The sequence below is a fragment of the Ostrinia nubilalis genome, assembly GCF_963855985.1.
Source record: "Ostrinia nubilalis chromosome W unlocalized genomic scaffold, ilOstNubi1.1 SUPER_W_unloc_3, whole genome shotgun sequence".
NCBI classification, from domain to species: Eukaryota; Metazoa; Arthropoda; class Insecta; order Lepidoptera; family Crambidae; genus Ostrinia; species Ostrinia nubilalis.
Window position 1 is genome coordinate 113910 of NW_026973570.1, and position 16275 is coordinate 130184.

Genomic DNA, 16275 nt, shown 5'->3' on the forward strand with positions numbered 1-16275 from the left:
CAATGGAAAGACCGCGAACGGACAATGGAGTGCGGAAGAATTAGACAAACACATTAACTTCCTTGAATTACTAGCTGCGTATTTTGGTCTGAAGATATTTGCGGCGAATTTAAACAACACTCAGATATTGTTACGCATTGATAACACGACTGCTATATCGTATATCAATCGTATGGGAGGAGTAAGATTCCCACACCTAAATAAATTAACAAGAGATATATGGAACTTTTGTGAAACAAGAAACATTTTTATATATGCTTCGTATATACGGTCAAAAGATAACGATATAGCAGACGCGGAATCACGTCGGTTACATCCTGACACGGAATGGGAATTTAGTGACTCTGCTTATAATCTCATTGTTTATAAATTTGGAAAGCCTGAGGTTGATCTTTTTGCAACAAAACTAAACACTAAGTGCCCTAGATACATTTCATGGCATCGAGACCCAGAAGCATATGCTATTAATGCTTTCACGGTTAGCTGGAATAATCTTAATTTTTACGCTTTCCCTCCAGTATCGGCTATAACAAAAGTTATAAGAAAGATTATGTCTGACAGGGCCGAAGGAATAGTAGTAGTTCCCTATTGGCCTACGCAGGCCTGGTTTCCACTATTTAATCGACTTCTAGTGACAAAACCCATCATACTTGAGCCAGTTGAAAAGACACTTACTTTTGTCTCCAGCAGTGTGATGGCGCAGCCTCAGTTCAGACTTATGGCCGGCGTATTATCCGGGAGGCGTTCTCCAGAAGAAGTGTACCATCAAGTTCTTTAGATATTATTTGTGCGTCCCTGTCCGATAGTTCTATATCACAATACACTGTCGCATTTAAACGTTGGATACTTTTTTGTAATTCAAATAATTTAAATTGTTACGAAGCGTCAATTCCAAATATCATTTACTTTTTCACAAGTGTTTTCAATTCAGGCGCACAATATGGAACTCTGAACAGTTACCGTTCTGCTCTATCACTAATAATAGGTTCACGAGTGAGTACCGATGATCGGATCAACAGACTCTTCAAGGGTTTTTATAAACTTAGACCATCTTTACCCAAATACAATATCACCTGGGATACTTCTATTGTTCTTGATTATTTAACAAATCTGTATCCCAACCAAAACCTACCTTTAGAACAGTTAGCTAAGAAAACACTCACACTCATAGCTCTTATTACAGCACATAGGGTGCAAACATTTTCACTCATTAAAGTTCAAAATATTGTGCGCTGTACAGGCATGATTTCCATTAAAATACCCGATACTATAAAAACTTCGAGACCAGGTGCTTATCAGCCATGCCTTACCATTCCATTTTATGATGCGAAACCCGAAATCTGTCCAGCCAAGACACTATTAGATTACATAGAGATTACTAAATTATTGAGAGGAAATATTGATCGTCTATTTTGTAACGGCCAATCACAGCGAGCCTGCCAGCGCCAGCCAATGGGAAGCGTTCCCGCCAATGCTAAGCCTCTCCCCACCCAACCACGTGCCATGCCTGTCAGCCGAGCGAACTTTTGGTGGGGGGCAAGCCTTTATAATGTCGTGCGAGCTCATTTTGATTATTATTTTTGTACTGATCACTTGCTAAGCAGAAACTCTGTTCGTTTGAAAAATAAAATAACTATTCATCAAGACATTACTTTTTATTTATGCCACTTTACAACTCAGAAGTGGGATAGATAGAAATTAATATGAAGCGCCACAACACTGACGGCGTCGGGAACTTTATCCGGCCACCGGGATGGAGAGAAACCTCGCCAACTGAAGATGATGAAGACTTTTCGCCACCCGCAAAGAAGATTTTAAGAAATCTTTTGGAGAATGAAGTACAGAGAGCGTTGAAGGAATTAAATGAAGAGACACCTACCACTTCCAGATCAAAAGAACATCGAGCGGCATCACTTATTCCCGAATTCGATCCCGATAATTTAAAAAAATCTACGATCACAAAAAGATGCCTACGATTTTCCTACTATAGAAGTCCAAACGCAAACTCCAAAGCAAAATATAATAAATACTCAAATCTTCTTAAACGTTGCATAAATCAGGCTCAGAAAATTACTAATACTAGGTATATGCAGAAATCGAAAAACCTATGCAGGGCAACATGGAATGTAATCAAAGGCGAATCTCAGAATGTACTTTCTAATACAAACATTGACAAACTAGTTATAAATAATGAAAATATTGACAAACCTGTTGACATTGCAAATGCATTTAATGATTATTATATTAATTTGACTAAATCGAACTCGAAGACAAATGATAAATCTGATAGCTATAAATGTTTAAAGTATTGTAAGGACAGCATTTTTTTGTACCCGATTGACGAAAAGGAAGTTCAAAAAATTATTGCTTCACTAAATTCCACGAATTCTACTGGATTCGATGAAATACAAACAAATGTTTTGAAAATATGTGCAATAGAATTATCATCGGTATTGGCCTACCTAGTAAATCTATCCTTTTCCACTGGTATTTTTCCAGAAATCCTTAAAATGTCTATCGTTAAACCACTTTCTTATAAAGGAAGCAAATTTGCAGTTGAGAACTATAGGCCTATATCTCTTCTGCCTACAATCTCAAAAATATTCGAAAGAGCTATGCACGTCCGTATAACAGATTTTTTGAACAAATATAAATTAATAAAACCGGAACAATATGGCTTCCAGAAAGGTAAATCGACATCTTTAGCTGCCTTTACATTAATAAACAAAGTATCGTCTTATCTAGATAAGCGTACACCAGTTACAACGGTATTTTTCGACATGAGCAAGGCATTTGATTTTGTGTCTCACAATATTCTTCTTAACAAATGTAACGCACTAGGGTTAAGAGGAATCACAAATGAGTGGATTAAGAGTTATCTAAATAATAGAACGCAATACGTAGAAATAACAAAGATGGATAAAAATTTAGAATTAAATAAGTTTAGATCATCTATAAATTTGAACAATGTTGGAGTACCGCAGGGAAGTATTTTGGGCCCCTTACTCTTTTTACTCTACATAAATGATCTCCCCGATGTGACTTTACACGATTGTATACTTTTTGCTGACGATGTATCTGTTATTGTTCCATGCAACAATACTAAAACATATAATGACGACATAAATAAAATAATCCATAACATTATAAAGTGGTTAGGTAATAATAATCTCAGAGTAAATTTAGAAAAAACGACATTTATACAATTTATTAACAAAAATGGTAACAAACACTCTTTACATGTTGTTTCTGGTTCGAATACCATTAAAGAGTCGAGGGATGCCTTATTCCTGGGTATCAAAATTGATGATGAATTGTCTTGGCTAGAACATATAAATAAACTCTGCAATAAAATAAACTCTTTTGCATATGCACTATGGCGCCTTGGAAGAGTTAGTGAAAGGAATATTGCAATCCAAGCATACCACGGATATGTATGTTCTTTATTAAGGTATGGCATAATTATTTGGGGAAACTCGTGTCATGTCAACCGGGCACTTATAGCACAAAAGCAATGCATCCGAGCCATCTGCAATGTTGATGGTTTAACATCTTGTAGACCATTATTTAAAACACTAGGGCTGCTCACTGTTCCTTGTATATACATGAGATTTGTGTCTTCGTCAAAACCAATCTGGGATTATTTGTGATGAAGAAAAATGTTTGCAGATTTAATACAAGATACCCAAATGCACTTGTGTTGCCCATCAACACTACAACGCTTTACAGTCGGAGCACGTACTGTATGGCAATAAAAATATATAATAAATTACAAGATGACTTGAAAATACTCCCACTAAACAAATTTAAATGCACTCTCAAACGATGGTTGATAGAAAAATGTTTTTACTCAATGGACGAATATTTTAATTATTTTAAATCAGGGAAGTCGTTGTAACCTTGATATTTATATTCTAATTTTTGACTACATACTCGGTGACTTTATTCATATCTAATATTTGTGTTCTATTTGTTGATGTTAATAACTTTATTGTTGACATAATTACTTAAAATGACATTGTTTAAATTTTATATTTTTGCATGCCATACTCTGGCGAAATGTGTGATACTACTCAAATCTACTTTACCATCACTTACATGTACCACTTTCAAGCGAAATAAATGATTTGATTTGATTTGATTTGATTTGATTTGATAGTGAAGAATGCACCGTAACAACTTGGCTTCGAAAAATCGAACAACTCGGCGAAATCCACGGTTGGGATGACAAAACAAAAGCATTCCACCTGCAAGACAAACTGAAGGGGCAAGCAAGAAAGTGGTATAATAGGCTTGAAGACTACGACCACGATTGGCACGAGTGGAAAGTTATGTTGGAGCGAGCGTTTCCGAAACATCATGACTTCGGAAACATGTTGGAGGAGATGATGCACAGAAAAAAACTAGCCTCGGAAACAATGACAAAGTACTATCAAGACAAAATTGCCATGTGTTTCCGATGTAAGTTATCGGATAGCGCAACTGTGTCGTGTATAATTCGTGGCCTCCCAGTATCACTACAACCAAACGCAAGGGCGTACCAGTGTGAGCGGCCAGACGAGTTATATGAAGGTTTTCTTAGCGCACTTGATAATTATCGACCACCAAATCCTGAAACACGAATGCCAGCCAGAGACCACCGGCTATCGATAGAGAAGAGAAACCATCCAATTAACCCCGATGTTGACCCGTGCCCAAGATGCAGAAAGACCGGCCACATACTGCGAAATTGCCCTCAACCTGATCAGCGTACTTGCTTCAAATGTGGCAAGCAGAGCCACATTGCCACGCGGTGCAGCTCACAGACTACGAGACCTACAAACTTAGAACTCGACTCCGGTATCAAAGAAATCAAGATGGTGCAAAACTACAACAATGCATACAAAAAGGTGGCTAAAGTTAACGGTGCTTACATCAAAGCGTATTTGGATACAGGAAGTCAAGTAAATGTCCTTTCCATACAAGTGTCGCGATTGTTGGACCTTAAAGTTATTCCAACGGACGTAACACTGAAAGGGTTCTCCGGAGGTATGATTACCAGTCGTGGGGTAGTTGAATTCCTGTTAGAAATCGATGGAATACAAACCCGTTGTAAGGCTCACCTTACCGACACCAACATGGATGGCATTAACCTACTCATTGGCCAACCAGTCATTAATGCCGAAGGAATAACGATGGTTGTCTGCAACGGTACAGTAACACTCAAGGAAGATACTGACTTTTTGAAGCAAATGGATGTTTCTGAAGACTGTTCGAGATTTGAAGTAGTCACCGCTAGCGAAGAATGTCTACCGCCTGGCACTTCCATAATCAAGGTTAACGTGCTGGGTAATACAGACAACAACGATGTCATCACGAAGCCTCGCCACTTCGAATTACAAGACGTTTCTTATTCGCTGCCGGCGACCCTCCTCCGTGGTGGTACGGGATACATCAAGGTCGTCAATACTGGAGCGGAGGAGATCAAGTGGCAGCCAGGCGAGGTGCTTGCGAGAGCTGATACTTGCGAGGCGCCACCACCATCAGATGCTCAGGTCAGTGAACAAGCCATTTCTTTGCCCTTGCCAGCCATTGCCATTTTAAGCCCTAACTTACCAACTCATTCAGTAACAATAGGAGGGGTAGACATAAATAATATTAGCTCAGGATCGTTAAATGAAAAAGACCGTGACAGTTTAATATCTTTATTAACCTCTTACAGTGATTGTTTTGCAAGCAATACACTAGAATTAGGCTGTACTGATTTAGTGCAAATGAATATAAAATTAACAACCGAACAACCTGTACACCGTCAACCTTACCGTTTGTCGCACAATGAACAGCAAATAGTTCAATCCAAAGTCAGGGAATTATTAGATGCAGGGATTATCAAAGAATCAGAGTCGAATTTTGCTTCTCCGGTAATTCTAGTAAAAAAGAAAAATGGAGACAGTAGACTTTGTGTTGACTACCGGGCACTTAACGCTGTAACAGTTAAGGATCGATATCCATTACCGAATATTGATGATCAGGTTTCCAAACTAGCCGGAAAAAAATACTTCACAAGTCTTGATTTAGCACAAAGTTACCATCAGGTTAAAATAAATCCGGATGACACACACAAAACAGCGTTTATTATTCCTCAGGGCCATTATGAGTTTACACGGGTTCCATTTGGTCTTGCAAACGCACCATCCGTTTTCATGCGCTTGATTAATAAAATCGTTCAGTCGATCCGTTCAGATTCCTGCGACGCGAATAGTAAAACCGGTTTGTTAAACACTAGCCTTCCAAACGACTGCGAAATATTAGCATTTCTTGATGATTTGTTGTTGCCGTCATGCGATGTTTCATCTGGATTACAAGTTTTGGAAACCGTCCTACAAAAATTCCGATCTGAAAACTTAAAGTTAAATATGGCTAAATGTTCTTTTTTGCAAAATCGAATAACTTATTTGGGACATGAAATTTCGCCTGACGGCATACAACCGGGTGAATCAAAATTGGCGGCAGTGTCAAAATTTCCGGTTCCTAATAGCGTACATGAAATACGTCAATTTATTGGGCTCTGCAGTTATTTTCGTAAATTTATTAAAAATTTTGCATTAATTGCTCGCCCACTAACAGATCTGACAAAGAAAAATTCACGTTGGGTGTGGGGTAGTGAACAAGTGAAAAGTTTTGAGGAATTAAAAAAGTGTCTGTGTACAAAACCGTTGTTAGCGCTTTACGATTCTGACCTGCCGATTGAGATTCACACGGATGCTTGCAAATTAGGAATTGCAGGTATTTTGATGCAAAAACAAAATGATAACACATTACGACCGGTTATGTATTTTAGTCGTGTTACTAGCAAAGAGGAGGGCATGTACCATAGTTACGAATTAGAAACACTTGCAGTCGTCGAATCATTGCGCAGATTTCGAGTTTATGTGGCAGGTAAACACGTCAAGGTGGTTACTGATTGCACGGCTGTTCGCGCGACCCTTACTAAACGGGATATTATACCACGAATTGCCCGATGGTGGTTATCGATTCAGGACTATGACATTACCGTAGAATACCGACCTGGTGATCGTATGAAGCATGTAGATGCTCTGAGTAGGAACCCAGTTGATGCAGTGAACGTTAATAGACTAGAGGTAACTGACTGGTTTTATACGGTTCAATATCAGGACGAAAAGTTGAAGCATATTATTGACCAGCTCAAGGATGGCTCGACAGATTCTAATATTACTAATAATTATGTTATTAAAAATGACAGGTTGTATCGGAAGGCTTATTATGGTGATCGTCTCGTAGTGCCAACATTGGCTAGGTGGAAGATTGTGCAAATGCACCATGACAATGTAGGCCATGTAGGATTAAAACGGTGTACAGAATTAATAAAAAAAGATTATTGGTTTCCCAAAATGAGCCGCTTCATACGTAAATATGTTAATGCATGCTTATATTGCGCATATGGAAAGGGAGAGCATGGTAAAAAGGAAGGGTTTTTACATCCCATACCCAAACCTTCTGAACCAATGCGTGTAGTTCATGTCGACCACTTAGGGCCATTTTGTAAAACACAGAAAGGTCATAGTTATATGCTGGTTCTTACTGATGCCTTCTCAAAGTTTGTCATTGCTGAACCTACACGTACTGTAAATTCTATTGAGACAATTAGAATACTTAAAAGAATATTTAGCTTATTTGGTTATCCGGATCGAGTCGTGACAGACCATGGGAAGGCGTTTACTAGCCGGTATTTCAAAGACCTCGCAATAGAAAAACAATTTAAACACACCTTAACATCAATAGCATGTCCACGAGCTAATGGCCAGGTAGAGCGTACTAACCGAACCATACTTAATGCTTTGCGAGTGGCCGACCCCAGTGAATCTTCAAATAATTGGTCTAATAGTCTGCCAGATGCTATTTGGGGTATCAATAATACTTTGAATGAAAGTACTGGATTCAAGCCTTATGACTTAATGTTTGCTCGCTGTGCCAGGCCCTTAATTGATGTAGGTACTTCTAACCAAGTGTCAGAGTCAGTACAAGTTAGGCGAAATAAAGCTAATGACAGAATAGAGAAGGCTAGCAGTAGGATGAAGCGTAACTTTGATAAAAAGCGAAAACAAAGTCGCATCTACAAAAAGGGGGATTTTGTTCTATGGAAGCAGGCACCCACTAGTAGCGCAGCTAAGGCCAATACTAAGTTAGATGATGTTTACTCTGGCCCATATGTAATAACTAAGGTTCTAGGCAATGATAGATACAGGATTCGAAGCATCAAAGGGCTAAGGGGTTATAAAAGCTTTATTGGCCAAGTAGCAGTTGATTCTTTGAGGCCCTATACAAGTGTGGTCCCTGTATCTGATAGTGCCAGTAGTTCGGACGAACAGCTCGAAACTGAAGATCTGATAGACTTATTGGAAAGTTAATAACTTTTTGTAACTCCCATTGCGGGAGCAATTGTTGCAGGATGGCCGACTGTAACGGCCAATCACAGCGAGCCTGCCAGCGCCAGCCAATGGGAAGCGTTCCCGCCAATGCCAAGCCTCTCCCCACCCAACCACGTGCCATGCCTGTCAGCCGAGCGAACTTTTGGTGGGGGGCAAGCCTTTATAATGTCGTGCGAGCTCATTTTGATTATTATTTTTGTACTGATCACTTGCTAAGCAGAAACTCTGTTCGTTTGAAAAATAAAATAACTATTCATCAAGACATTACTTTTTATTTATGCCACTTCACAATTTATTAGCTACCGGAAACCATACAAACCAGTATGTAGCCAAACCTTAAGTAAATGGATTAAAAATACTTTAACCCTTAATTACTCGCATGGGGTCAAAGCATTTTCGGATTCAAAAATGAAGCACTTGGCACGGCCCGATTTCCTCCGCGCCCCCGGTAGCTTCATAAAACACGTCTTAGTTTGTATTTTGATAGCGACTAATTCAAGGGAGTGGAAGAATGCGTCGCTGCGCTCTTGAGTGGTGACCCACCCCATGCGAGTAATTACGCAACTTTTTTGGAAGAGGTAAGTTTTTTGTTTTATGTATTTATTTTGTGTATTATGAATAATATTTGTGCTCGTGTATATTCAGTGAATAAATGTTTGTTATAAATGTGTTTTTACAGCTCTAAACAATAAAAATATTGATAAATTCAGTTTTACTACTACTTTGTCTTTTTTTTTTCAGAGTTAGTAGAGATAGGAAATAGCAAATTGTGCAATGGTTAGAAGATGTTTCTGATGAAGAAGAAGTTGGAGGGTCGAGTTCTAAACCAGAGTTAGATGAAATAACAAAAAGTGATCATGATAGCGCTAATGAGATCGAGCAATCCTCCGCACAATCAAGTGAATCGAAAATGCAAGAAATGTACAAGATTTGTGTGCAATGATCACTCTGAAATATACTGTCAACAGTGTAACAAGAATGATTCGGAGAGTTCCTAAAAATACTAGTATTACCTATGATCTCAGTATACCTAAGTACAAATTGTTAATTATTGACAATTATTTTAAATTAGCTTGTTTTTGTATAATTAGTAAGAAATTCATGTTATTACCTATAGATATTAAAGAATAAATAAAGCATTTTTATAATAATATAGTTTCATTTACTTATAAATTTCAGTATGTATTAAAAACTACTCACACAATTTGGGGTCATCTGTGACCCCATGCGAGCAGTTATGTAAGATTCTTTATGCGAGTAATTAAGGGTTAAATGAAAGCGGAATTGACACTTCAATGTTTTCGGCCCACTCCACGCGGCACGCCAGCACGTCCGCTGCCAGTAGGCTAGGCGTCAGCATTGACACAATTAGGAGCACTGCTGGCTGGAGCGGGACGTCTAAAGTCTTTGGAAAATTTTATAACAGACAATTAGATAATCGTCAGGAGCATGATTTTGCCATATCTGTCTTAGAAGATATTAATGATTAAGTCAAAGGTTGTGATTATTTTTAAATAACCTACCATAATTATGAATTACGATAGAAAATATTATCTTGTTCGAATTATGTATTATTATTTATTTTGTATTTTTGTGAAGACACAATAAATAATTTCATTGATTATTATATGATTATTTCATTCAAAAATAATATTTCTCAGACTCTCAAGGTCTACAATTATTCTTCTAATTTCGAGGAATGAAGCTCGATGTATAATTAATGATTAAACGAACTTACCTTAGTGACGTTCTATCATAATTATACGAGGGCTTCATCCGAAGAAATTAGAACCCTCCCACCACATACTTACCCAAGAATACGAAATATTATTTTGTCCATGGTGTTATAGTAACTACGACAACATCTGTAGATGTTGTCTTGTGTATCCTACCACTTTCAACTAAATGAAGTTTGAACGAGCGACCGTTATGACGACTGCTTGGGGATACCAGTTTAGGATTTTATTTTACCTGTGTTATTTTTTTATTACTTTAAACTATTGTGTATGATTAGCGAGTAGTTGCACGAAACTACAATTATTCTTCTAATTTCTTCGGATGAAGCCCTCGTATAATTATGATAGAACGTCACTAAGGTAAGTTCGTTTAATCATTAATTATACATTTCCTAAATCAATAGAGCGTAAATATATTATTATATAATATACATTAATTCAATCAATAGAGTTTCAACATAATATTTATTATATCAATACATTTCATAAATCAATAGGATGAAAATATAATATCAACATTTTTTTTTGTAAATGTATAATTGTAGTTATGAGTAATTTAAATAAATACACTTGGCATGCACATTTATGATATGAATTTTATACTGCTTTATAATTTAAAAATATATTTTTCTACTTTAAAAAAAATAATTTAATGGTTATTCAGAATCACCACTGCGCTTGCTATAATTACTATCTATCTGTATTATGTACTTCTAGGGTCTAACTATCGGCGGCTATAACGGTATTATTATGGTTTACCTCTTTTGGAAAATCCATAAACGTCTGCTATTCTGTACCAATCATTCCCAAATATCTCTGTTACTTTATAAGGACCCACGAACTTCCGAAGAGACTGGTGCAGAATTTGAATTTAAAGGGGTAATAAGAGGTGTAAGTCTACAATTCTCATTATCATGACCAATTCTGTTACACCGTTTGCATTTCTGTATTAGTTTTGTACATTTATAATAAGGATGACCGCTAGATCGACAGTTGTAGCAAATAATAGAGTAAGATGTAGAGCTTTGACCGTTGGAGTTTGAACTAGTACTGGGGTTGCCCCTTATCTGAACAGGTTGATTTTTCATGTTGTCGTCTACAAATGGTTGTGGCTTTTGTGAACAAAGAAAATTAAGTAAGTCTTCAGGTTCGGAACTATTTAAAGCTTGAGCACCATTACGAATTGATCTATCCATTATACCATAAATGATGCAGTCCACAGCCTTTTTGCCATTAATTTCGCATCTATTTAACAAGCACAACTTATCAAAAAAAATACTCGCGCAGACTTTCATCATTTCTAGAATTACGGCTAAGCATCTCTTCCAAAAGGCGTCCATAATTTTCCTCACTAGGGAACGCCTTTCGGAGTTTTGCCTGCCACTCATCCCAAGTGAAGACTACTGTAGGTAAGGACTCAAACCATTTTTTTGCTAAACCAGCCAATTTTTGTAAGGAGAAATGAACAATTTGTTTTTCATTCCACCCATAAATTGTGGCGCATTCGTTAACCTTCCTTAGCCAACATTCAATGGTTTGATTCCTGTTTGCGGGATCAAAATCTGGTAAAACATTGTTCACGTTACTGTTGAATGATTGCGAAGTCCTATCTCCCTTATAGCCAGCCAATAGTTTTAAAACATTTTTAGTGGAAATGTGACTCTTACGCAACTTCCTAGGTACAGGTTCGCTGCTCGACGTGGAAGAAGAAGAAGAAGGACTCCTTCTCCGCTTAGACTTCTTTACTCGTCCATGCCGCTTCGGAAGCAAACCAGGCGGCGTCCTCCGTGGTGTACCGTGTTCGTCATCAGATTTCATTTGTTTCTGTAAATAACAATTCATCGACATAAACCGTTCCAGACTGCATGTAAAATGACATGATCAATCTAATATCATAATGAAGTATTAAAGTTTAAAAATATTTTTAAAATATTATTTTATCATATTGTATGTAGCTTTTATATTAAATAAAATCTTGAAATATTGGTATTTCATTTGATCTAGTAAAATAGCCTATTTAATTAACAAACATTATAGCTTTATCCAGTAAGCAAACCTAGCTTACTCAAAATATCCGACAAATGTATGCAGGTCACTCAAAAATCCAGCGGGAAACATACCCACTCAAAAATCCAGCGGGAAACATACCCACTCAAAAATCCAGCGGGAAACATACCCACTCAAAAATCCAGCGGGAAACATACCCACTCAAAAATCCAGCGGGAAACATACCCACTCATAAATCCAGCGGGAAACATACCCACTCATAAATCCAGCGGGAAACATACCCACTCATAAATCCAGCGGGAAACATACCCACTCAAAAATCCGGAAACATACCTACTCAAAATCCAGTGACCAAACATACACTGCCCCCTAACTCGTCCAGTGAACATACATAGTCCACTCAATCTAGCAATCATTTCAATTGATATCAGTATACTAAACCTAAGTATACGTAGACCATTCACATAAAAAAAACACTTATTTTACTTTGTCAATTGTAAATCATTGGTAATTCAAGCACCGTGGAAAGTTAATGTATATTTTACGGAGAGAACAAAATTTGTCAGCATCTTTTTGTAAACGTGTAAATCAAACCATTTTTGCACAACTTAAGAATTAATGTTAATTTACTTTGAAAATTGGACAAAAGTTATAATAACAATTATATATTATAGATAATTTAAAAAAATAAGTCAGATAGTTTCATAATTTTCTAACGTAGAAAAAAATAATAAATTAGTGAGCGTTACATACCTTTTGTTCTGTTCTTATCCCGCTTCTGAGATAAAAAGAAACCACTTTATTCCAGCCAAACTCGAGTATATTTCCACTTACACACTTACACTTCAATTACTCAATATTTAACTCACAATAATTATTATAACAGCTATCGGACATAGATTCGTCAAGTGGTCTGAGTTCTATCGAAGCTAACAGAGTAATGAATCTGAGTGAGCTCTAGGCCTACAACAAGCCTCTCTATCCCCTCCACATTACCACTTCCTTGCCAAACAAGATTTGCAATTGTTAACAGTGTTGCCACTTTTTAATTAACAGTGTTGCCACTTCTTATTTTTAAAATATACTAAAATCGTAACATATTTTACAATTCACTAAAATAATAACAATATTTTCTAAAAATCATGACAGTATGGAAGGCAGACGCGCTCGGGGCAGGGCACCGACGAGATGGTCGGACGCGGTGAGGAAGACGGTGGGCGGGAGTTTGCATCGTGCGGTCCACACAGCTTATGACCGCAGTCTGTGGAGGAACACTATCTGTGGTCGCGATCCTCATCAGTGAGGGACCGAGGAAGAAGAAGTATCATACGTGTCCATCGTATGGTCTTAGGTTATGCGAGGCAGGAAGGGTTTACTGCTCCAGCATCCTTCCTTAACTCTATAATTATTGATGGGGATAATTGTGAAATAAATATTTTTATATAAAGGAGTACTACCCCCTTATTAATAAAAAGTTACACCTAGAAAGAACCTTGGATTAAAATGTCATTTTACATACCAAATGACAATTTAAGCCAGAGTTCAACTAGGGTGTAACTTTTATTAATAAAGGGGTTAAAGTTTTATTACATACTTCTTAAGGGTTTTATTATAAGTTGCTAAAGCGAATAAACCCACAAGACCCAATAAGTCCACCCACAAGATGGACCGACGACCTCATAAAGGTAGCGGGAAGGCGCTGGATGCAGGCCGCCACCAACCGGCCATTGTGGAAATCATTGGGGGAGGCCTATGTTCAACTGGACGTCCTATGGCTAAAATGATCATGATGATGATGAAAGTGAATAAAGGGCTAATAGCTTGGGTACTTCATCGTAGGTATATAATATTCTTGAATCCTTTCCTTTTCAATGCTTCTTTTAGTTATATTAATAGATTTACCAGCCATTTATATTAATAGATTTACCAGCGGCTCCCCAACTAAAAATATTGAAAAAACCAACATAGTAATGTTCAGTGATGAGTTAGGCAAAAATATGGGCCAACTGATTAATAGTTATTTGGGACAAAGTGTGATCAACCATTGTTTACCGGGTGCTTCCTATTTACAAATTATGAGAAAAATAACAAATTATTCGTTCTCAATAAATACCACATTAGTAATTTTAATAGGAAATAGGGGCAATGTAGGCAAAAAAGACCTACTAAATATTTTTGATAGCTTATGTTTACTTAATGTAGATAAAATAATTTTGTTCACATTCCCCTACAGTAGAAGCTTGCCACAGGAGGAAAATAATTTAAGATATAAATTGAATTTGACATTGAATACACTGACATATAATCAATGCAAATTCCATGTAATTGACATTAACAATTATTTAAAAAATAAATGTTTATTGACAATAGATAAATATAATTATCTAAATAAATATTGTAAAAGACGAATAGCGAATTCGCTATCATATTTTATTAAATATTTAGCCATTAATTTGGCTAGCCAAACTGCTTTTATTGAGCAGACCATGGATGTTCGACCCTTGGAATCTGTTCCAAATCATAATTTAAATTACATCGTAAGACAATAGAGGATAACTCTGGCATACAAAATTCGGGTACAAAGAAATTTAACGGTTTTAATTTGGTGCATCAAAATGTACAAGGCTTCTCCGGCAAAGACTTGGAAATTGAGTTATTTATCCAAGAATTGAATATTCATGTCTTATGTTTAACGGAACATTGGCTCAGGCAATATGAACTAATGCTAAACATTAATAATTATAAGCTTATTAGTTCATTCACTAGAGAGTTAGCTATTCGTGGAGGGTCACTAATATTAATCAATGATAAATTAAAATGTAAAGAGCGTAAAGATATTGTATCTCTCTCTGTTGAGCGAACTATTGAGCTGTCATGTGCAGAACTGGACGACTATGTTATTGTATGTGTATATAGACCCCCATCTAGTAACTATGAATTATTTGAAACCACAATGGAAGAGGTACTTAGAAGAGTGTGTAATAGTTCAAAGAAAGTAGTTGTATGTGGAGACTTTAATATCAATATAATAGAAGATTCCTCTCTTTCAATACGGTTTTTAAATTTATTCAAATCTTTTAACTTGTTAAATCTTTTCTCTGAACCAACTAGGGTGACTCCAACATCAGCTACTTGCTTAGACAATATATTCTGTAACTGCTTAGTGCTAGAGAAATCAATAATAAATTTTGTTAATTCTGATCATTGCGGTCAAATAGCGTCATTTCAACACCATTTTGTGCCATCGAGCAAGGAAATAGAATATAGACCAGTCACTGCATCCCAGAAAGACAAATTTAAATCTCAAATATCTAATAAGGTCCCACTTTTGCATTACTTTAACTGTAGTATAAATATTTTATATGAGCAATTATTTGAATTAATTAAAAATGAGTTCAATAAAATTTTTCCAAAGAAAACAATTATTATTAAAAACAATAAAACTAAATTCAGTGACTGGGCTACAGTAGGTATTTATATTAGTAGGAAAAAAATGTTTGAATTATATGGTAGAAAAGCCTATAGTAGCGACCCGGACTTTATAGAATATGTAAAAAAATACTCAAAAGTTTTTAAACAAGTTTGTACTATGGCAAAATCTATTTACATACGTGACAAAATTAAAAACTCTGGCAACAAAATTAAAGCTACTTGGAATTGTATTAATAAAGAAACTTGTAGAATTATATCTCGGGATGACACATTCGCGTTAAAAATTGATAATAAGTATATTAAATGCAATGATAAGGTAGCAAACGCATTCGAAGGTTACTTCTCAAATGTACCAATCATAACAACAAGCAATCTTAATTCATGTTCATATCAGGCAATGTCTCTTCTCGAGGGTTGTGTTGATGTTTGCAATAGCCCATTTAAATTTAGACAAATAGACCCCATAGTTATTATAAAAACTTTCAAAGAACTAAATATAAAAAAGACAGAGGATATATGGGGCATATCAACAGACATAATAAAACCCATCATTCCTCTTATAGCTCCCCATTTAGCTCATATCTTTAATGAATGTATTAACGAAGGTCAGTTCCCTACCCTGATGAAACATAGTAAAATCATACCATTATTTAAAGCAGGAGACAAAAGTG